The 25,536-nt window shown below is 38.3% G+C and overlaps 1 pseudogene; it reads left to right on the top strand.

Annotated features, from left to right (window-relative positions):
- The first annotated feature begins 649 nt into the window (after nucleotides 1–649).
- Nucleotides 650–25,536, top strand: LOC116882656 (annotated as a pseudogene).

Genomic DNA, 25,536 nt, shown 5'->3' with positions numbered 1-25,536 from the left:
TTTGGCTACCTCCATCCCCTCATGTAATTAGCAATGTGTGTGCGTGTGTGTGTGTGTGTGTGTGTGTGTGTGTGTGTTGATAACATTTAACATCTACTGTCTTGGGGCACCTGGCTGACTCCGTCAGTTAAGCATCTGTCTTCGGCTCACATCACGATCCCAGGATGGGATCAAGCCCCACATCCCACATCGGGCTCCCTGCACAGTGGGGAACCTGTTTCTCCCTTTCCTTCTGTCTGCCGTGCCCCCCTGTTTGTGCTTACTCCCTCTCTCTTTCTGTCAAATAAATAAATAAATAAAAATCTTAAAAAAAAATAAAAGCCAGTAAGATATACTCTCTTAACAATGTTCAAGTATATACTACAGTCACCATGCTGTACATTAGCTCCCCAGATCTTATTCATCTTATAGCTGGGATTTGTATACTTCACTACTGTTAGAAATTAACATTTCCTCATTTTCCCCACCACCCCCAGCCCCTGGCAATCACTATTCTACTCTGTTTCTTTAAGTTCAGCTTTTTTAGATTTCACATAAAAGTGAGAACATACACTATTTGTCTTTCTCCTTCTGACTTGTGACTGTAAGCTCTAGCCTTGGGCACATGCGCAGCAGAGGAGGCTGGTGATGGGAATCAGGCTGGTGAGGTATGGGTACACAGTTGGAGAAGCTAGCTGCAGGTAAGCTCAGTGGGGTCTTTTGTGTAGCATTGGGAAAGCTGGGGAAGCTGGTCACTCACCCAGCTCTCCCTTTCTAGCTAGGAAGTTCCCTCTAGGGACTGAGTGGGGGGAGGGAGATGGGGTTAGGCAAACAAAAGGAAGCACTTTCCTTGTTTCCTTTTTCATGCAGTTATTCTCAGGTCTTTTGTTCTACTATGTGCTGAAGATTCTTAAGTTGACTCCTGAGCTCTCCCAGAGCTGAGCTGTTTTTGTTTGGGGTTAGCTGCCCAATTGTGGATCTTTGTTGGGGGACAGGGGTGGGTGTCTTACTTCACTGTCTTGGTGACATTAGTCCTTTTCTAGCTTTTTGAGTGGAATACTTCTTATCTATTTTCAGCATTACATATAAAAAAGTCTATAGATTTTCCTAAAAATATTACTTTTGTTTTCTTTTAGAAGTTTTAAAGTTCATATGAAAGCAAGTCCGAGAATAATCTCTCTCTCTCTCTCTCTCTCTCTCTCACACACACACACACACACACACACACACACACACACACACGGGAAGCATTAAGAAGGAGTGGATAGATGCCACACCAGATTTTAAAATATTGTCATTAGACCCCAAGACCTGACTTTACTGCTCACCTGCTTGTACTCACCAATCTTTGTCCCACATTTTTCCTTAAACTTTTCTGTCCAGCTTATCTCTTAACTCCGGCAAAAGGTCTCCTGGGCATAGCATCCCTTGATGAAACTAAAACTGACCCTCAGGCAGTAAGTGCCCAGAGGAGGAGCTCCTTTGGGTCCAGACCACCCAGGGCAAGTTGAACTTAACACCCAGCTCATTCATGCTCAGACAGATCATAGAGTGACCTGTGCAATGACCTACCATTACCTTTACCTGACTATAATATTAAAATCTCCATGCAAGGAGGAGCCTCAGCCTCATTTATATAACATACAATGTATGTCTAGGCATGTTTCCTTAAAGCACATGAGTGACCTTCTGCCTGTGTCTACATATGATGACAAGTCTTCCCTTTCTAAATATTCATCCTAACCTTAAATAAAAGGAACCAATTCATCCTTGCTTGGGGAGTCAGGCTTTGGAATTTATTCCCCATGTTCTCCTTATTTGCTGCAAATAAAGCTTTCTTTGTACTATAACTCCACCACCAAGTGCACACCAAGTGTAGTTTCTATCTGTAAGTCACCAAGGAACAAACTCACATTAGTGTGGTTACAATATTATAAGGTTAATAGAAACCTTCCTCACATCATCTTTAACAATCCTAATGTGCTTTATTGATCTGAAAATTGAAACAAAATATATATAGACTTTATATTCACTATCTATAAAATGGAGAAAATAATTATGTTGGCTATATTACAGGCAATGGTGAGGAAAGCAATACTTGAAAATCACTCCACAATAATGACAACAAGTTGCTAACATTCTTACAATATTTGAGGCACTATTGTAGCCCTGGATAAATAGAACATGTATTGCTATAATGATACTGCATTATTCACATGAAATAAAATTGTCATCGTGGATATTTGATTGGATTTGAAACAAAATTTATAAAATAGAGATGATAGAAACAAAAGAAGCATGTCTAAGGCAGGGCAGAGATTCAGGAAAAGTGGTGTTTGTTTTGGCAGTCAAATGGCTTACATCATGACTAGAGAGAACATGAGATAAGGTCTTGGGTTTCATGGGAAAATGAAAGTTGTAACTGAAAACTCTGCATAAAATTGGAACTTTAAAATAGGTGTACCTTTGTGAAATAAGTGATTAGATAAAATCCAACAATAGTTTATCAACACTCTGTTTTGTGCATCTTTATCTGACCACGAGATGAGAAAAAGCATTTCCCAAGAGGTAACATGGGCAGTCTGTTCTCCAATGCACTCTTGGTTTGTATTATTCCACTTGAATGCATCAGGAACCCCAAGCCAAGGACTTTACATAGAAATTAGTCTAGGGACTACTATATCCTCTAGGATTACTGGTAAAAACAAACATAAAATAATTCAAGAGAGGCACTCATACATTCCAGGCTGTACAGAGGGGGAAAAAATGAACACAAAAGCACATAAAGAAACAGTCTATCAAAAGAAAGAATCATGGATCCAATTGTCAGAAGGAGTAGAGCCCAAATAACATGAGCAAATATTACACAAATGTTAGATAAAATATAAGCATTTTTTAAATGGTGAAAAGATGAAAAAATGAAATATAATTTAAAAAAATAGTAATGAAAAATGACCCTATTAAAAATAACAGGAAATGGGCACCTAGGTGGTTCAGTTGGTTGAGTGTCTGACTCTTGGTTTCAGCTTAGATCATGATCTCAGGGTCATAAGATGGAGCTCCGTGTAGGGCTCCATGCTTGGTGATCTCTCTCCTCCTCATCCCCTCCCCTTCTGCTCATCCCCCTGCTCACATGCATGTGCATGCATGCTTTCTCTCTCTCTCTCTCTCTCTCAAAATAAAATAAACAAAATCTTTAGAACAATAAGACTTTAAAAAAAATAACAGGAAGGGCGCCTGTGTGGCTCAGTTGGTTAAGCCACTGCCTTCAGTTCAGGTCATGATCCTGGAGTCCCTGGATCGAGTCCCGCATCGGGCTCCCTGCTCAGCAGGGAGTCTGCTTCTGCTCCTGACCCTCTCCCCTCTCATGCTCTCTCACTCTCTCTCTCTCTCTCAAGTAAATAAATAAAGTCTTAAAAAAAAGATAACAGGAAGAATTGGAAATTTCTGAGTGAAAAATATAGGCACTGATTTTTTTAAAGTATTCAATGAATGTAATAAGTTGCAAATATTTGCAGATGGTGACAGAAATGGAGAATTGTAACAAAGTTTTGAGTAAAGTATCCAGAATTCAGCATAAGAAGACATAAGTGAAAACTACAAAAGAGACATTCAGAGACCTGAGGGATACTATGGAGTCTAACCCATTTTGTGGGGGACCTGATGTTGAATTATATGGGTATCTTAGTCAGCATGATCTAACTCAGTTCACATGTTCCCTCTAATAGGCCTCCCTTCGTTTGCTCTTGGGCCTAAGAGTCTACCATCAGGAAGAGTCCTGTGCAAGTGCTGGAAGCAGGGTCAGGCCATTTAGTAAGGAATCTTTGTATTACAGGTGCCTGAAATGTGGGTGGGGATGGACATGTTCCATTGGATCCTTGGACTTCTTGCCCTGTGGGGAGTGGCAAAGACAAAAGGGTAGACAGAGGCCCTGGCAAGCATGAGACCTAGGACAAGGATCTCACCTGATTGTTTTGAAAGGATGTCTTAGGTTGTATACCCCCAGAAGCAGATAGTGAGACTATGCATTGAGAACAAATAGTTTATTTATTTATTTAGTAAGATTTTATTTATTTATTTGAGAGAGAGAGGGCAGAGGGTGAGGCAGAAGGACAAACAGACTCCCCGTTGAGTAGGGAACCCGCTACAGGGCTAGATCCCAGGACCCCCAGATCATGACTTGAGCTGAAGTCAGTTGCTTAACTGACTGAGCCACTTCGGTGCCCCCACAAATAGTTTATTTAGTAAGTGATCTCACAAAGTATAGATAGGGGAGTGGGAGACAGTGAAGAGAGGAGACCAATTCGGGGGATTTCAATGAAGGGGATTAAGAAGTGCAAAAGTCCAGTTATGAAATAAGTGTGTTATCAGGTTTAAAAAGTACAGCATAGAGAATACAGTCAAAAATACTGTAATACCCTTATTGTGGTAAGCATTGTGTAGTGTATTATTGTTGAATCACTATATTATATACCTGAAACTAATATTATATGTCAACTATACTTCAATAAAAAATTTAAAATTTTTGGGGCGCCTGGGTGGCTCAGTGGGTTAAGCCGCTGCCTTCGGCTCGGGTCATGATCTCAGGGTCCTGGGATCGAGTCCCACATCGGGCTCTCTGCTCAGCAGGGAGCCTGTTTCCCTCTCTCTCTCTCTCTCTGCCTGCCTCTCCATCTACTTGTGATCTCTCTCTGTCAAATAAATAAATAAAATCTTTAAAAAAAAATTAAAAAAAAAATTTAAAATTTTTAAAGAAACATTTTTTTAAAAGAGCAGGGTATCACTGTGGGCAATTGGGGCTTAATCCTGCTGAGGACCTCTGGAAGAATTCAGCTCAAGAATTATTCTAACCAAAGGGCAAGGAAGCTGGGTGATTTCTTTACTAATTCCCATCCATCATCAGTTGAGAACTGCTCCTGCAGGCTTTAACTGCCACTTCTGGCCTGATCCGTGCAAGGGCTGAGCACTCTCCTATGAGAAAGCCCTCAAGGAGAAACACGTTTTCCAACAAAGCCACTGACCTACAGGGAGTATCTAAATGCCCAGGAGAACTGGCAGGGCATGGATGGCATCTGCGCCTATGTAGAATAGAAAAGGACTTTGAGAAAACATGTCCCTAAAAGAGAATGATGGTATGATGGCATAATGTGGCCAGTAAAATTTCCCAGTTCCTAAAAATAAAAATGGTTTCTGCCTCTGCTATTTTACATCTGAAGGGATGTGGATACAGATGGATGAATCTCTTAATCCAGAAGTGGCTTCTTATCTATAATATATGATAATAGGAGTATTTATGTTTGTAACTCAGATGGAATGATTTGAGATGTTTAAGAAAGGATATATGTTATTTTGTCAGTACATCTTCAAAAATAAAACTATCTTACCATGAATTCCACTGTTATGATGGATTCCTTTTGGGACTGGTAAAGGAGAAAGGCTGGCACCGGGCATTCCTTAGGGTCTTTACTCATGAACAGTTCATGAGTTGGAAAATAGACACTTAAGAATGTCGTTGGCTTTCACTTTCAGACTCAGTATCATTAGGAGGTAAATAGTTTTAGGGAAAAGGGAATGGTGTATAGCATAAAGCTTTGGACAGAAGCTTTATACTTTAACTTGTGTCTTTCCGCTTTTGTTGACTATAAAATAGCTAGAGATTCTTTATCTTCGATAACATTAATAATTACTATTGAGATTTTAAATTTTCTATTCTAAACATTTCATTTTACATAAATTTCCTATTCTAAAGATTTTCACTTCAGTCTGTTTATGTGCAAGCAAAAGCAGGCATGTTTTTTCTGGATATCTGTTAATAAAACAACACACTTTGATCAAATAATTCTTTCTCCTGATTTGCTCTAATGAGATTGCCATAACCCAGATACTTCTCTCAGAATGAAAGTAATCAATGAACAAAGATGATAAAATGTGCCTGGAGTCCTTTTTTGCCAAGAGAAAATTATATTCTAAAATTATATCCGTACTTGAGTAGGATGGAATAAAAATAACAATATTTTGACAGCCTTTGAGAGTAACTATTTGTTTCCCCCATGGACCAGCTGAGAATGCTGGAGCTTTGGTTAGACATAGTAAGGATTCCAACAGTGGTTCATTGCCAGTTTGTGTTAATGTGTAATATTAAATTATAATATGGTATATGCATATATCAGCATATAACATAATATATGCTATATAATATATAATTAATATGTATAATATAATTTTTTTTAAATATAGCACATGCACATAATATAAACATATACAAAATCTTAATTTATTTTACAAAGGACTTGAAGTAGCTAATACTCCTGCAGGAGGAACTGATTTTCATAGATTAGATTTCAGTGTATTTGAGAACGAAATTACCATCTTTAATATTTTATGTGTTAAATGTTTCTCTGAGTGAATTAACATTCTAGCCAGTCAGTTTCATTGTCATGGATACTTGTCTGATCAATGTGCTTGACTTTTTTTCTAGTTTTCCAGAGATTTTCCTTATATGGAGTTGGGGCTTAGGACACTTTATCATTTGTTGTTTATTGATTATTTTCATATATTGGCAATAAATGGAAAGAAGAGTAAAATGGTTAAATTTGTATTATTATTTTTAATTTATTATTTAAGTACAGTTGACATCCAAAGTTTCAGGTGTACAATGTAGTGATCCGACAATTTCATTTTTTTTTAAAGATTTATTTATTTGTCAGAGAGAGAGCACATGCAGAGGGAGAAGCAGGCAGAGGGAGAGGATCAAGTGGAACTTGATCCCAGGAACCTGAGATCATGACCTGAGCCAAAGGCAGACACTCAACTGATTAAGCCACCCAGGCATCCCAGTGATTCAACAATTTAAGACATTTGTACTGTTTTTTATACTGTATCCTACCTTAGGGTTGAAAAGATATTTAAAAAACAATGCTCTGGGGCACCTGGGTGACTCAGTGGGTTGGGCCTCTGCCTTTGGCTCAGGTCATGATCTCAGGGTCCTGGGATTGAGCACCTCATTGGTGTCTCTGCTCGGCAGGGAGCCTGCTTCCCCCGTCTCTGCCTGCCTCTCTGCCTACTTGTGATCTCTCTCTCTATCAAATAAATAAATAAAATCTTCAAAAAAAAAACAATGCTCTGATCTCATTAGGATTATGAAAATGATTACCTTTGAGAAAAAGTGACATTGCTCAAAAGGAAGACCAGTATAGAACAGTGAAACAAAGGATAGCCTGCCCAGCCAGTGGGAGGCCTTGAAGAAATAGCAAAGCTTTCCCTGACTAAACAGCGATAACAAAAATATTCAATAAAGCAAGGGTAATTCTTTATGGTTATGTTATCTGGCTGTTGCGCCTTTTACCCTTTTTTTTTTTTTTTTTTGAGAGAGAGAGAGAGAGTGTGTGCATGCCCACACAAGCTGGGGGAGAGGCAGAGAGAGTGAGAGAATCCCAAGAGGGCTCCAGGCTCTTTGTGAGCCCAATGAGGGGCTTGATCTCACGACTCTGACTCTGAGATCCTGACCTGAGGTGAAATCTAGAGTTGGACGCTTAGCAGACTGAGCCACCCAGGCACCCAGTGCCTTCTACCCTCTTGAGCAACATGCCCTGCTCCCTGTAGTAACTCCCATGTTTAAAGGAATGGGATTGTTATTCAATAATCTCTGACGGACAGATAGTCCACAATAGAGATTCTAGACTTCAAGAAAACTGGAAAGTGAACAAGATACTTTTTATGACAAAATTTATAGGCTTCATTCTCTTTTGTCCAACATTTTACATATTTCAGCTCAGGAGCTTAGCTGAGTTTAACAAATAGGCATGTTACTCAGTGCTTCAGGATGGTAAATAACAGTTACTCTGATGGAGGAAGCTAATTGGCTTCTTGCCATAAACTTTTGGGAAGTTTCTTTACTTATTTTGGAATTAGATAATACAAAATACAAAAACTATTGAGGAAGAAATAAGTTTATATTGGTATCTCTGGATATATACTGGATATAAGTTATGCATTTGTTTAAATATATTTGCAGGAGAGAACACATATACTCATTTCTTGCAAAGAGTGGATATCTTGTGAGTGGTCTAGAAATGAATTTAAAGATACAGTTTCTCCTTAAAAAAATTAAGAGCACGCTTCATATTTTTATTTATTTATTTTAGAGATAGAGAGCTGGGGGAGGGGCGGAAAAAGAGCGAGAAAGAGAATTTTAAACAGGTTGCATGCCCAGCATGAAGCCTGACATGGGGTTTGACTTCACAACCCTCATATCATGACCTGAGTTGAAATCAAGAGTTGAAATCTTAACCAACTGAGCCACCTGGGCCCACCAATTAATAGCACATTTTAATAATTAAAAAAAAACATTAAATTGTTCTTGTCTCCTCCTCTCAGTTGGATAAACCAGCATTTTAAATTATTTATGTGCCAGCCTCAAAAAAATAATTTGCACAGATTTAAGAGGGAGAAAAGGGGTCTGGAGGCAAAAAAAGTAAAATCTCCTAAGATATTACGGTGAGGATAAAACAGGACAGTAAAGGGGAAATCAGTGCTGAAGTTACTAGGACATAATAGGAAGCTTTTACCTCGTAGGTGCTAAAGGATCCCCTGGGACCAAAGTCCAAATTAGAAACTTGTATAATGAAAAAAAAAAAAAAAGAAAAGAAAGAAAATTATTTCATGAAGATCAGACCAGAGGGTAGAAATCTTCGAATTTCATGCTAAAATACTGAAAATCAAGTATTTATTCATTCATTCAATTAATGTTGGAGAGCCCTTATATGTGCCAGAGTCTGTGTTTGGCAGTAAATGTGACAAAATGAACAATGAAGACTAATAATGGGAGTCAGAAATTGTGTTAGGGAAATAACTTATTTTCAGTACATGGGAGATAAAAAAAAATAAATTAGATGGGGCACCTGGATGAATCAGTTAATTAAGTTAAGTTGATTTTGGCTAAGGTCATGATCTCAGGGTTGTGAAATGCAGCTCTGTGCTCAGCAGGGACCCTGCTGGAGATCCTCTCTCTTCCTTTCTTTCTGCCCCACCCCCCATAAATAAATAAATAAATAAATAAATAAATAAATAAATAAATAAATCTTGAAAAAAAATAAACATTAAAATTCAGGCATTTTCAAGAAACTAAATTATGTAACTTTGAGCTTAATCCAGGAGCGGTAAAGGATAGGAAATCATTCTTGGTAGTTTGAGAAGAGATATTCTCTTGAGGGAAAGGAGGAACTAAAGACTGAGGATGGCCAGGTGAGAGATGGGCCTCCTGCATTTAGGTAGAAGAATACCGAGAAACTCAGAGTGTGACTATGAAGAAGAAAGCTCATATTTGGAGAGGAAGGAAATGTCATTTGGACTTTTCAAAAACCCCTTGCATCGTACCTACTGAATGATATTTTCTATTTTTTCCTCTTCTACCGAAACATTTTTTTAAAAATCTTATTTGACTACATTTAACTTTATGCTTATTTTTAAACACAGGGCAATATCATAGCATGGTGAATTTCATAATGTCATAAATATATTCTTTAAAATAAAATGCACATATTAAGGCAGAATTTGAGCATAGTGCCCATGTTCAGTGTTTCCTGTATTTCTCTAGTTGGATGAAATTGAATACAGGCAAGTATACTGAAAATATACTCATGAATTTTGGTTAAAGGTAAATTGTTTAATTAAGATTAATTATATGCAAAAAAAGACATACTTAAAATAATATACCCCAGTAGATGTAACATTTTGCTCGACAAAAAAAAAAAAAAAAACAGAGAAAATAATAATTCTCAAATTCACAGGTCATTAATCTTGACCTTATGAAAGAACAAAGTAATTTATTTCAAAGATAATTGAACCTAATATGTGAAACCTAATAAAGTTGCAATATTAGTAATGTAATTGTTCTCATTTAAAATTTGGGTCAAGCTTATAATGTAATGAGAGAGCAAACAAGGAGAACATTAACTTCATAAAAACAAACAGCAGGAAGTGTCCTTTTACTTGACAGATAGTACAGTGTAACTAGGCAAAGTTTCAGACCCTAGGACCCACTCTTATTATCCCTGGGACAAGTCACCAAAATGCTCTATAACTCAGTTTTCTCATTTTGGGACAGAGATTGTTCAATGAAGAATGTATGATGATATATTTAATGCACTTAAACCAGTGTCTGGAACATGATAGATGCTAATTAAATGTTATTACTGTTTTTGCTGTATTACTAATTCATCAGAGTAAAAAGAAATGACCTAGCAGCACATGGCTGTCTCAGTCAGTGGAGCATACAACTTGTGATCTCGGGTTTCTGAGTTGGGAGCTCCACATTGAGTGTAGAGATTACTTAAAAATAAAAATAAAATAAAATTTTCTTAAGGCTTTATTTATTTAGAGAACATGAAGGGCAGGAGCAGAGGCAGAGGAAGAGAGAAACTCAAGCCGACTCTGCACTGAGCATGGAGCCCACAAGGGCTGGATCTCAGGAACCATGAGATCATGATCTGAGCAGAAAACAAGAGTTGGATGCTTAAACGACTGGGCCATCCAGGCACCCCAAAATAAAAATCTTTAAAAGAAAGAAAGAAGGAAAGGAAGGAAGGAAGGAAGAAAAGGGAAGGAAGGAAGGAAAGGGAAGGAAGGAAGGAAGGAAAGAAAGGAAAGACCTACATGCTGTGCTGTATTTGATTCATCACAAAAACTACAAAGCACTGACTTTGGAGTTGAATACTAATTATATAATTTGAAACAATCTACTTAACCGCTCTTAGCCTCAGTTTCACAGCTGGCTTTCCTCCCAGGCTTCAGTAGTTGAGTTGACTCAGAATATTTCAATAGTAGGTGCAAATTTTTATCTATGTTAAATGAAGAACTATATAACAAGTCTCTCAGGGATGTTAATGCTCCAGTAAATAGATATCACTAAATTTCTAAACAGAAAGTTCAAGTGCCAAAATTGACTGAGTTTTTTTCCTGCCCATCAACCTCAGTACAGCTGGTTTTAAGTAGGTATCTGCTTATATGGTGTGACATCAGTGGTGCCAAAATGTCTTTGTACAAAACCATTTTTTCCACCATGCTTATATAGATTTTAAAATGTCCATCTTTCCTTTGGATTTAAACCAGTGATGGCTTCAGAGGAAAGCATGTTGGTTAGCTGATCTGAGTTGCAATAAACAAACATATAATCTAGAAAGAGCCTTAGGGATCGAAGGCTGGTAAAAGTTAATAGAGTCAAACTTGCCATGTGAGAAGCATACAACTAGCAGCAATTCCAGGATCCTAGTGAGTGCTTTTTCTTCATCCCCACTTGCCTGAACGTCTGTTAAAGTCCAAATACTGTTTTTATGCACCAGTATAAATGGCCAAAGTCCTTCGGAGCATTGTTCTCTCCAAGCTCAGGAAGCTGCTCCCTAGAGGGAAGCAAATGTCATAGGACTGATGAATGTTAAGAATAAGTCAAGCAGAGAGAGTCCATTATCATATGGTTTCACTTATTTGTGGAGCATAACAAATAGCATGGAGGACAAGGGGAGATGGAGAGGAGAAGGGAGTTAAGGGAAATTGGAAGGGGAGGTGAACGATGAGAGACTATGGACTCTGGAAAACAATCTGAGGGTTTTGAAGGGGCGGGGGGTGGGAGGTTGGGGGAACCAGGTGGTGGGTATTAGAGAGGGCACGGATTGCATGGAGCACTGGATGTGGTGCAAAAACAATGAATACTGTTACGTTGAAAAGAAATTAAAAAAAAAAAAAGAATCCGTAAAGTAATGGATTCCTTTAAGCTAGGGTATTAAGGAAAGACAATCTATAGGAGCTAGCATTATAATTGAGGCTTGGAGAATGACTAGTACATTTATAAGTAAACTTGGAGTTGGTTATAAATCCAGGGAAAGTGGATGACAAGAGCAAATTCTTGGAATAGGGAATTTTCCAAATTGACTCGGACACTGAGCCTTTGGGAAATCTGGGGACTTGAGGCTGTAAAGGTATATTCATGTCAGTAATATCTTGCATCATTCACTGAATAGTGGGGAGTCGTGGGAAATTTTCATGTGAAAGAATGACATAAAGATAGGTTTGGAAAAATACTATGGCAGTCTAAGATGAAAGAAAATATTTTAGGTTTATGAAATCAATTTGGTAGATATTTGCAGTAGTCTAGCCATTAAATGACAAAGTTATGAACTAGAGTGATAAGAATGGATATGGACAGATAGGGGCAGAGACAAAAGAAAAATCAAAGTATATTTGGTAAGACTTGTATGCCAGGCCAGCCTACAAACACTACTACTCCAATTACGAAGACTCTCAAAATGATTACTCAAACCCAGTTCATTTTGCTTTTACATAAGTTAAATAGTTCAAATGGCATTGACTGGATTGAGGATATAAATATGAAGGCAAAAAGTTCCTCAAGGTTTCCAGTTTCTCAGGGCTCCATCAGCTTAGAGGTCAATGCAACCCATTCTGCGTGAGATCAGGTGTATCCTGTGGAAATGTGTATGTATGTATGTATGTATGTTCTGTTCTTTAAATTAATCATCCAGAGCTGGGGCCAGGTAAACATTCACATACAAAATCTTGCATATCTTTGATTACCACAGAGACTAGGAAAGGAGGCCATCTACTCAGCATAAGGAGAAGAGAGGAGGCTTGGGAATTAAAGTACTTAGGGAAAGATCTGAGGAGTCCTTTGGAAACTGCCATGTTAGGAAAACATGAAATTAATGAAAGTACAGCAAAGCAAGGGTAAAAAAGACAGTGAGAGCACACAAAATTTTAGGGCTAACCCATATTTGTGCTTTTCTTACCTTTTTGCAGGAATTATGAAAAATACATAATAGGGACAAGGGTAACCTAGGATAGATAACTTCCGAAAGTTGGGAAGTCAAATAAGTAAGAGAGTCAAGGGAATAACTGTCCATAAGCTCTATCCTAATTACCAAAGTGACTGTCAGACATTTTTAAGACATCACCTTAAATTTCCAAGGATAAAGGCAAGAGACAAGTAAAAGAAAACCTTGATTCTGGGATTGGATATTGTATTTAAAAAATGATGATCGAGAAGTAACTAGATGATACAGAGAGACAAGTTCAGGTTATGAAGTTATGATGAATGACAGTAGAAGAATACTGGTCTGAAATTATCTCTGATGTTCTATCCATGTCCTGTTTGCCTTCTTTTGAGTCTGGAGGAATAAACAACAGATCATTTTTTTGGAGATGACTGAAAAAATGTTAAAGGAAATAGCAGTTCAAGCTTAGGTAGGATGATATGGGTGAGTTTGAAACCAGTGAGGGGGTAGAGTGGGTAGGATGGGCAGGAAGACATCAGAGAATTAAGAACTAGACTGGGTAAGAATGGTAGAACAAAAGATTGTTCAATGGGGAGGTCCATACCTAACACAGAAGGTGTAAAAAACTAGAGCAAAGAAGGAAATGCAAAGATAGTAGACTTAATTCAAATATTATCAGTGAGCGGGAGGGAAATTTTAAAAAGGCCTAAACATGGTATAAAGTTGGAGTTCTGCTTCACTCCATCATCCGTTGCCACTCTAACAGAACACACTATAATGTCCACTGGCTCACTCTTTAGCTTCTGGTGTGCTTCCCATCAAATGTCACCACCACAGTAGTCATTAACATCTTCTGAACTTACCATAACTGTTAAGAATTTTGTTTTACACAGTCCATTAAGAATTTATGAAAAAAAAAAAGGGTGCTTGGTGGCATAATCGGTGAAGCGTCTAATTCTTGATTTCAGCTCGGGTCATGATCTTAGGGTTGTAGGATCGAGCCACTCTGCTCTTGGCACGGAGTCTGCTTGGATTCTCTCTCCCTCTACCTCTGTCCCTCCTGCTTATGCTGTCTCTCTCAAATAAATAAAAAAGTCTTTTTAAAAAATTACATGAAAAAAATCTCCCACAATCCTCTCCCCCGCCTCCACCAAAACCCAGTTATGATAGAATATTTGTCTTGGAAAACCTGAGTTAAGTTTTCATACACATTCTAGGGACAAGATGTTTAAATTTTCATCTCCAGTTTCCATATTCTAAAAGAGAATAGAAATATTCATCTCAAAAATTCGTGTATGGCTTCTATGAGGTAAAGTAACAACAGCGGCTGGCAAGAATTTTTTTTTAAGATTTTATTTATTTATTTGACAGACAGAGATCACAACTAGGGAGAGAGGCAGGCAGAGAGAGAGGAAGGGAAGCAGGCTCCCTGCTGAGCAGAGAGCCCGATGCGGAACTCAATCCCAGGACCCTGAGATCATGACCTGAGCTGAAGGCAGCGCCTTAACCCACTGAGCCACCCAGGCACCCTGGCAGGAATGTTTTATGAACACTACCTGAGTCTCACTTTAATGTGTGCTCATCTGGAATTCTGGCTTATTTGTTCTACTTGTAACCTATTGCTTTCCTTTTCTTTTACTTTATAACATTAAGGGGGGAGGATTCACAAGAGAGTATAATAAATCTAGTCTAAAGCTTTCAGTCACCATTTTTGCATGTAATCTGGGGATGTAATTTGATTAAATGAATTTCAATTTTATTTTTTTTAAGATATTATTTATTTATTTAACAGAGAAAGACACAGCAAGAAAGGGAACACAAGCGGGGGGGTCGTGGGAGAGGGAGAAGCAGGCTTCCTGCTGAGCAGGGAACCCAATGCAGGGCTCGATTCCAGGACCCTGGGAACATGACCCAGGCTGAAGGCAGATGCTTAACGACTGAACTACCCAGGAGTCCCTGGATTTCAATTTTAATCACCAAATGACAGCTCTACAATTGAACTATTCTTTTTGTGAAGAGCACCAACTCCCTCAGAATTAGCATGACTATTTTTAGACAAAACGGAATGAACCTCAGTGTCCTGCTGTATACAAGGCAGCAAAGCCTGCTACTTATGAGAAGGAATATGAGAGGCACCGTGAACTGTGCATTGTTGATTAAGAATGTTTATGACAACCTTGAAAGAAGCTCCTGGGCCAGTAGCTGTTGAAATGAACAGAATAATTAAATAATTACACTTGATATGCTTTTCCTTTGTATAGCCTTTTTTGTGTTCATCTCATTAGCATTTGTAAGGCTGTACATTTCAAGACATGCTAATAATCAAATAAAAGCTCTTTTGACATATTTGTGTAGAAAATTTTCAGAAGGAATTTAGGGGAGTAAAGGCAAGTCAGGGTGTAGTGCAGAGTGAGGGCAGAATACCGTAAATGTTGCTGGTTACATAAGAGGCTTTGCCTGTCTCATTATTTTGAAAAATATTTGCAAAACATGATTATGATAGCTTTGCCCAGAGTTTTCCTTTACAGTTAAATTAATGTTGTCATTATGCTCTGGAAAAATTCAGCTAGTCAGGGAAAGACTAATTCCATTTTTATTGATATTACCATTGGAAGACTTGTACACATTTTTAAACACTAAGTATAATTGTTTTTTGAACAGCTGTTAGCTAATATGACATAAGAAAACTAGACAATAAATTTTTGACAAATACACGAAAATCTCCCTATTCTCCTCAAAGATGTGCATCAACGAGTGTGTGTATGTGTCTGCACGTACCAACAGTCTTTAAAAAAAATGTTGTGGTCATTTTCAATTGTTCGTAAGTATAAAACAGTTATTTACTGAGGTTCTATAATTATGAAAACCTTGATAAGCACAGTAGTTCCGAATAAGGCTGACCTTCAAACAACTAAGCTCTGCTTGTTAAATTATTGTAATCGTTGCTTTTACTATAGCATAACCCTTCCCACTCTACGCACCACAGGCCCTCCCACAGAACCCTCTGGATCCCCCAGCAATCTGGTAACAACTAAGGAGTTAATACCTAGTGCATTAGGGGGCCTCAGAACCTTGCTCAGGCATCCTTTCAGATTGATAAGAATGTTTATCTATGGGCCTGGGTGGTTCAATTGGTTACGTGTCTGCTTTCAGCTCAGGTCATGATCCTGGGGTCCTGGGATCGAGCTCTGTGTCACGCTTCCTGCTGGGTAGGGAGTCTGCTTCTCTCCTCTACCCCTCCCCCTGTTTGTGCTTTCTGTCTCTCATGCTCTCTCTTGCGCTCTCTCTCAAATAGATAAATAAGATCTTGTAAAAAAAAATTCTTATCTATGCTTCTTAATTATATTTAATATTATTACTGGGTAGAAAGATGGATATGATATGGCTCCTGCCTCCCAGAAATTCATATCTGGTGGTAGAAATAGATATCCATAAATCATCTCAGCACAAGGTACACTCTGATATATGGAAAATTTAAACAAAGTGCTGGGGAGCATGGTAGAAAGAGATTAATCACAGCAGTGTGGATCTGAGAGGTCTTAGGAGATACAGGGTTTTATTCAAACCTTGAAGGATGATCTGGGATTTATCAGCCAATATGGGTGCAGGAGGGCATTCCAGCAGGTGAAACAACCTTAATTTAAACACAGAAGAGACAATTTCTGTAAATAATGAATAGAGAGGAATGTTTGGAGGGTGTGTGGAAGGAATGTAGGATAACATACAGGCAGAATTTGTAAGGCAGAGTTTTTGTTTAGCTTCTTATTGCAGTGGGAGCCATTGAAGATTCAGGAGTCAAGAGGCATGAGTCAATACATTTAGAAATCTGGAGGTAATATGTAAAACAAATGGTCAGGGAGAGATAGAGCAGTTAAATCTGGGAGATCATCTAAAGACTTTTTGTGCCAATTTAGATCATGGAACAAAAATCTTTCCTGTAAAGGTTCAGAGAGTGAATGTTTTATGCCTGCAGGTCATCTGGTCTCTGTTATAGCTGCTGAACTCCCCTATTATATAGCATGAAAGCAGCCAGAGACAATACCTAAATGAATGTGAGTGATTGTGTTCCACTAAAACTTTATTTACAAAAACAGTTGGCAAGCCAGTTTTGGCACACAGGCCTGTTGACTCCTGTTCTAGATCATTAGTTATTAATGTAAGTACCTTATTTTCAGTTTCCCATAAAGCAAACTCTGAGATAGGGATTTGAATGCATATAATTTATTTGGAAGCTGGTCTTAGGAAACACTCTGAAGTGGGCAAGTAGGACCCTGAAGAGTGAAAGCCAATAAAAGGTAGAAAGGTAGAAACAGATTACTCCTGAAATCTGGACTAACTAGGGGCCTTATCAGAGACTATGTAGAATACCCCTCAGAATTGTCACCCTGTAGAGTCAAGAAGCTGGATATGTATTCACTATATCTCATGCTTCATTATTTGAGGGACACTCTTGAGATATTATCCCCTAGATATTTCTACCATAAACAGGCTACGTATGCTCCCATGACAAAGAATGTCTTCAAACAGAGAGATGCAGGAAAACAGTATGTATGGGAACCGTTGTGGAGAGCAGGTGGGCTAGGAACACTATGTGCTTCAGTGAGTATCACAGCGTACAGGTGAGTAAGGAAAATTTTTTAAGAGAAGGTGAAGGTGAAATGTATTCCTTCACTGACCTCCAATCAAGATCCACATGTCTGTGGGAGGAACATTTATTTTAAAGCTGACTTGGTATAGAATAAAAGTAGAATGGCCACTCAAAATGAAAGTTAATGGTAGATAGAACTAGGTCTGTGAGGAACAGGAAGACAGTTTTAAAAGAAATAAAAGGTAAAATGGTCTGTCACAGGTTGGGTTCCAGAAAAAGCAGTTTTGAAGATGGGGTTTATCATGCAAGATGCTTTTTGGAACTGCTGTTGGTATCAAGTGTGTGTGGGGGGGGGGTGCAAAAAGGGTATGAAATAAAAGTGGGAAAGTTACATGTTGAGCTGTGATACAATCCCAACAAAGGCCTCACTCAGCCTCATGGGGAACACTAAAGCCGAGGTCACCCTCCAGAACTGCTCCCAGTCAGGACAAATGGGTCAGGTCTTTATAGCCCTGTGTTGGTCAGTCACTGGAAGTTGGTTTGCTTTGGAAGGAGGCATGATATTGGAAGAAGCCATTTTCTTCAGCTGAGGAAAACCCGAGAGAAGGTTTATAGCCAAAAGGACCCCATAAGACCCCAGCAGCTGGGGGAATAATTCCTGGTTGCTACTTGACAATTTCTACCACAGGTACATTTGGTGATGATTGGATAGGGAAAGATGAGGGAGAAAAAAGAGGCAAATATGGTAATGGTGCTGAGAGACCCCAAGGAAGGTGAAACCATTAACTTAAAGAGGGAAAAAAAAATTTAGAGGATTAAATCCCCTCTGAATAAAATAGTCAGAGGATAAAATTCAGAGGTCAAAATTACTTTTTCTTTGCCAACACATTTCAGGAAATGAAAATATATTAAATAAGTTGTCCTCAACATGAAAATATGAAAGCTAATTTCACAAATACCACATTATCTCAATGAGAGAAAAAGAAGCAAAACAAAGCAAGCAAGCAAACACAGTGTGTGAAGTTCATTTTTCTTAAGGCCATGGCAGATATGATGTTAATGATATCACACTTTAAGACAGGATAAAAGTTAAGATTCTCTTTTGAATAACAATAAAGTGATCTCACTGGTATGGATATAAATTATAATTTGAAAAGATTATGTTCCTGTCCATTATTACATAATCGATACAGAACAAACTGTAGAAATGAGGTACTATGGCCCGTTACTCACTTGAAGTAGTGAAATATGCAAGTAGATTTCCATTTTTGTCAGGAAGAAGTTTGTTTGCACAAGACAGAAATTTAAGTGAATATGATTGGGCCTAAGTGGTTAACTTGTGCTTTAGTAACAGCAATCCTTAAATTTATTTTGATTGCAATGACATAATATGATTCATAAACGTAATTTAAAGATGGTTATAAAAGATGCATGTTCATAAGATAGAGCTCACTCCTAGTGCTGTATTATGAAAATTAACCAGTTAGAGGTTGTACAATGTGGTATAACCTGTACATCATTTTTCTGATAATTTTCTCTGGTTATTCTTTAATATTCTATATAGATCATAAGTCTGAGATGTGTGTCTCTGGCATGACAGTTCTGAATTTCTTACGAGGATGTTACTCCTATCAGCTCGATGCCCTCAGCTTGTGAGTATCAGGGCAATAATATATGTTAGAAAGGAAAATTCTTATAACAATAAGCAGGTAAGTGCTTAAACTTATAGGGCCACCTTCAGGACTGCATTTCTGTGTTATCAGTTCCCTACTTCTGGAACCTGCTGTGTACAGTGTAGCTGTTTTGAGCCTATTTTTGGACACAGATCCCTTTGGCAGTCTAAAAAATGCAGACTCAGGGGTGCCTGGGTGGCTCAGTGGTTAAATCCTCTGCCTTCGGCTCACGTCATGATCTCAGGGTCCTGGGATCGAGTCCTGCATCGGGCTCTCTGCTCAGCGGGGAGCCTGCCTCCTCCTCCTCTCTCTCTGCCTGCCTCTCTGCCTACTTGTGATCTGTCTGTCAAATAAAAAAAAATCTTTAAAAAAAATAAAAAAATACAGACTCAGAATACTGTTTGTATATAAACACAAATGTATAAATAGCAAAGGAAAGCAATAATTTGGAAACAGTGCTGTCAAAATAAAAATGAAATGAATTTGTGGTGTAGTATATGTCCACCTTAACACAATGAACAACATGATATAGAGAGTGGTCCCATAATTTTTATCATTTCAAGATGTGTGACATAACTGTTATGTGATTTCAGAATACCCAGAATGTTTACTGGTGACCTAGTCGTAGATACTTCTTCCTTTTTAGGTTGCCCACATTCATACTTGAAGAAAATGATACATTTCAGTGAGATGTTAGTGAAAAGATAAATGTTATTTTTTTCCTTTCAAATCCTCTGAATCCTATACCTGGGCATCTCAGGGTTGCAGACTGTGAATGCTGGGTTGGAAAGCAATGGCAGACCCCGCTGTATTGCCTTCTGCCAGGGCCACATCTTATGGTGGATTTGGTGTTGACAAGTCAGTCTAGTGGTCCCTCTGCACCATCTATTTCAATGAAATCCTCCCCTTGAGGGCATTCCTTTGATGTAAATAAGGCTAGATGGTGAAGGAATGTAAATTTTAGAACAAGAAGTTTAAACTTGAATCCATAGACATTTTTCAGCCTCCAATACTCTTCTTATAATATGCCAGTGTGATCCAAGCAGGGGTTTATCCTTAAAACTCCCTTAGTGGTAAACAAGATGGCTTGCAACAGAGGCCGGGGTTGAGTAAACACAACGAGGAAATATGAGTTATCACTGGCTCTGTCCTGATCTTAAGAATGAAGAATGAATTGGGCGCCTGGGTGGCTCAGTTGTTTAAGCCTCTGCCTTCAACTCAGGTCATGATCCCAGGGTCCTGGGATCGAGTCCCACATCGGGCTCTCTGCTCAGTGGGGAGTCTGCTTCTCTCTCTGCCCTTCTACCTCTTCCCCTACTTGTGCTGTCTCTTGTTCTCTCTCTCTCTCAAGTAAATAAATAAAATCTTTAAAAAAAAAAAAAGATTTTTATAAGAAAAAAAAAAAAAAGAATGAAGAATGAATTAAGAGACAGTGTGATGAATTACCAGGACTTGATTAATGTGGAATTTGGATAAAGTGTCAAAGCTCTCACTGATAATATTTCCTGGTGAGGTAAATAGGAAAGTTGTTGCAATACAAACAAAAGCAAAGAAATGAGAAGTTTAAATATGCCTGAGGAAGACATGTTATTTCTTTGATTTAGTGGTTAGGCAATGTCCAATGGACACTTGTTCATTTTGAACTGAAGATGGGAGATTGAGCTGGGGATCTAGGCTGGGAATGATATGTAACAAGATGCTGTATGGAGTTATGAGTGTGGTGAGATACTGATGTACAGTATCAGAGAAGAGCAGAGAGGTAAAACAAACCTTTGGGGGAATGCTACATGGAGGAGGAGTAGAGAATTTGTGAAAGAAGACCCCCAAACACAGAGGACAAAGTAATAGTATAGTGTTGCATAAGGTAAGCAGTTATAAGAGGAACAAGTTCTGGGGCAGAATGTACAGCATGGCGACTATAGTTAACAATACTGTGTGACATATGTAGAGGTTACTAGAGAGTAAATCTCAAAGATATTTTTCCTTTTGAAGATTTTATTTATTTGAGAGAGAAAAAGAGAGCATAAGCAGGAAGAGGGGCAGAGAGAGAAGCAGACTCCCACTTAGCGGGGACCCCAATGAGGAACTCAATCCCAGGACCCTGGGATCATGACCTGGGCCCAAGGCGGACGCTTAACTGACTCAGCCACCCAGGGGCCCAATCTCAAAGATTCTTATCACAAAAATAAATAATAATAATTATGGGAGGAGATTGATGTATTAACTAACCTTGTTGTGGTGATTGTTCTGCAATATACATATCTATCAAATCATCACGTTGTGCACCTCGAACTTATACGATGTTATATGTCAATGATGTCTCAGTAAAGCTGGAAAAAAAGAGAAAGAATTGGCTGAAGTGTCTTCCAAAGTGACTGTAACATTTCGCTGTTCCACCGGCTATGAATGAGAGCTCCCATTGCTCCACATCCTTGTCAGTATTCTGGTGTTGTCAGTATTTCAAATTTGGGCCATTCTAATATGTGTGTAGTGATCTCTCACTGTTGTTTTGAGTTTTACATTTTGGTCTGTGATCCATTTTGAGTTCATGTTTGTGAAGAGTGTTAAGTTCCGTGTCTAGATTCATTTTTCCCATGTGGATTTCCAGTTGTTCCCGCACTTTTTTTTTTTTTTGAAAAGACTATCTTTGCTGCATTATATTTCCTTTGCTCCTTTGTCAGAGATCAGTTGATACTCATGTGGGTCTATTTCCGAGCTCTACATTCTGTCTGATCCACCTATTTATCTTTTCTTTCACCAAAGCCACACTGTCTGAATTACTATAGCTTGATAGTAAGTCTTGAAGTTGGATATTGTCAGTCTTTAAATTTGTTCTACTCCTTCAGTAGTATATTGGCTATTCTGTATCTTTCACTTTTTTTTTCTTTTTTAAGTAAGCTCTAGGCCCAACTTGAACTTGAACTCATGACCCCAAGATCAAGAGTTGCATGTTCTACCCACTGAGCCAGCCAGGCATCCCTCTTTTGCTTCTCTGCGTAAAGTGGAATCAGTTCGTCGATATCCACAAAATAACTTGATTGAGTTTGATTGGGATTGTACTGAATCTATAGATTATTTGGAAAAATTATGCTGTTGAAAATTTAATATGTTGACCTTGGCTGATGGACCAAATTATTTCCAAACATTAAACAACAAGAATATTTTCATACAGCATTTACTTACAGTGGTAACTCTTTAAATGTTCTAGCACACTACATGGACACAATTCAAGCTGCTTTAACTCTATTTATGCCACATTACAAATCTAGATCCTGAGAACTCAAATTAAGGTGATTTCCAGTTATATTAGTAAGTTTAATCTCTACCGTGAACATTTTTTTAAAGATTTTATTTATTTATTTGAGAGAGAGAGAGAGCCAGAGAGAGAGCACCAGCTGAGAGGAGGTGAAGGAAGGGGAAGGGCTGAGGCAGAAGCCGACTACCCCCGAAGGGAGCCCGATGCGGGGCTCCATCCCAGGGTTCTGGGATCATGACCTGAGTTGAACGGAGACACTTAACCAACTGAGCCACCCAGGAGCCCCTACCCTGAACATCCTTAATAACAGTAGTCTGAAATTCAATCCTATTACTCATGACCTTTGATAGTAACAGTCAGTTAAGCTTGTAGCTCCAGAAAATAAGTAACAATGATCAATTTTAACATAATCAACAAATATATTTTTGTTCAGTAGGAGCTGTAAGTGGTTTTTTACTTGCTGAAAAGTGATTGTATTCATTTAGTTCTCGCAAGTGTGAATTATAGCTACAACACATTTCTAAAAATTTGCAATTCAGAAGTTAGCACACTGGAAAGAGATCTATTATGACATTGGCACAAGAAAGCCTCATCCAAACAATTGCAAACAAGCTTTTATTCAGCTTTGGTAGACTTGACATCAGAAAACTTCTGTTTAATGTCTAAATAAAATGTTTAATGTGAGCACAATAAAGTTGTTCTTATGTTAGGCCTACATTAAAGCAAGATAGAAATAGTTTTTATAGTCAACATTCTGCCATTCTCTGAAATGATACACTTTCCAGAAAGATATTTATTACCAGTTGCCATCTTTAAAATGACAAATTCAGTTCAAAATTTGATTTCTAATACTATGTGTAATGAGAAACGCCACTTGCCCTGTACATTTTTAAAAAGTGATGCCAAACAAAAGTATTACCATTTGATTTTGTATTTTCATTTAACTTTGGGAAGGATATTTATGTTATCCACCACATCGTAATGGCAAAATGGCATGCCTCATACTTTGCAATTTCCTATTTAACTACTATTGCAAAAAGAACATATTCAGAAGCCAAACAATTTGGTTTTCAATGCTTTCTTAAAGTATCCCTTTGAAAACATTTCAAGGTAAAGCAAATTTATGTATTTCACTTGATTTTTAGCATTATCCTTGTTTTTAAGACAATATCCTATAATCATAATAGTTGACCTGAGAAAAACATTTTTTTTAAAGAGATTTCATTTGTTTATTTATTTTAGAGAGAGAGCATGAGAGGGAGGAGAAGCACAGGGAGAGGGACAAGCAGACTCACCACTGAGCAGGGAAACAGAGGCAGGGCTCAATCCCACCACCATGGGATCATGACCTGAGCCAAAATCAAGAGTTGGAAGCTCAATTGGGACTGAGCTATCTAGGTGCCCCTGGGAAAAACATTTTTTTTTTCATTTTCTCTTTTTTTAAAAACTTTTTTTTAAACATAAAGCTTTTATAACAAGCTTATTCCATTTTTTACTTCTATAAAATATATTTTAAATATTATTTTCTAACATATTAATAAATGAAGAAATCCTTTCCTTTCTTTTTAAAGATTTATTTACTTATTTTGGAGAGAAAGAGAGAGAGAAGTGGGGATGGGGGGGAGGGACAGGCGGTCGGGGGAGAGAATCCTGAAGCAGACTCCCAGCTGAGCATAACCCAGATGCGGGGCTTGATTCCAGAATCCTGAGGTCATGACCTGAGCCAAAATCAAGAGTCTGCTGCTTAACCGACTGAGCCCCCAGGCACCCCCTTCTCTTTCTTTTTAATGAGACATCTTTGAGATTTCTCTTCCTTCTTGAATATAAGCCAAACTACATGTTACATACTGAGCAACCCATCCTTTAATTTTTGTCAGTTAAATGATGTGCAGCTATTTCAGGGCTTCCAACAATATTGTAATAACTAAGAATCACTTTACATAAGCGCTAGTTTTAGTTTATTTTCTGTATCATAAGAATATGTAATATTTTCTCAAAAATGATTTTTTAAAAATCAAAGCTCATCATCAAAATATGATTGATTCCTATAATCTCATGTTATGTGAGAAACAGACTCTGAATCTCCTACCTACCACTTCTTGTCTCTGAGATCTGGGTCAGGTTACTCCACCCCTCCCATCCTCAATTTCCTCACCCATGGAATGATAATATAAATAGTCCCTACATAATTGGCTGTTGGGCCATCAGTGGTTGATAGTGCATGAAGCTCCTAACATAGAACATGCAGAGGTACTGAATAAATATTAGGTCTCCCCATTATGCTATGCAATTGGATAAATGTTACCTCAGTTCCCAATTATAGTATTGTCCAGTTGTGTGACCTTGAGTTATTTAGTTAACCTCACTAAATATCAGGTTTCTTATTTGCAAGATAGATAATATTTAACTTTTTGGGATAGGTATGGGCAGTAAATAAGAATAAATGAAATGTGCTTATCATTTATAGGGGGCTCAATTAATATTTGTCACTCTTATTTAATATGCTAACTTCCATCTCCACCCTATCTCTGACCCTCACATTTTGGAAAAAACTTTGTATTTCTGTGCCATACTGTCTCTCTTCAATGTTGAAAGAAACCCAGTGATGCTCTTTTGTGGGTATTGTGGCGTGGCAACCAGAACAGCTGAGTCTTCCCTGACACCCTGTGTTAGACTGTTTGGGGAGTCCTACACTGGAACCAGTGCAAGTGCCGGAAGTTTTTGGAGACAGTGGAGCTGCAGGTTGGTCCCTCAGAAGGACCAACTCCTCTCAAGCACTGTCAGGCTTAAGTCCTGGCCCCAAGTTGTCTATATGTGTTTTGGGGGACCAGCAGCACTGTGATGAGGGCAAGGCTGTGGATAGTCCCCACATGGACATCAAAGACTGAAGAAACTCACCAAGAATAAAAAATTAGTCAAGAAGCTGTGATGCCTTTTTTGGCTTCAGAATCTCCGATCAAGCAGATCCCATGAATCGTGGGCCCAGGCCTGAATAAGGCTGGCAATTTCCCTTCCTTGCTGACCCACAATGAGAACATAGTGGCCAAAGTGGATGAAGTAAAGTCCATGATCAAATTCCAGATGAAGAAAGTGCTGTGTCTGGCAGTGGCCATTGGCCACATAAAGATGATAGGTGATAAGCTTGTGTACATCCACTTAGCTATCAATTTTCTGGTGTCATTTCTCAAGAAGAATTGGAAAAATGGCTGGGCTTTATACATTAAGAGCACCAGGGGCAAGGCCCAGTGCCTGTACTAA

The sequence above is a fragment of the Lontra canadensis genome, unplaced genomic scaffold (assembly GCF_010015895.1).
Source record: "Lontra canadensis isolate GAN:19392208 unplaced genomic scaffold, GSC_riverotter_1.0 scaffold86, whole genome shotgun sequence".
Lineage (NCBI taxonomy): Eukaryota > Metazoa > Chordata > Mammalia > Carnivora > Mustelidae > Lontra > Lontra canadensis.
This window is presented reverse-complemented; position numbering and strand designations above follow the sequence as displayed.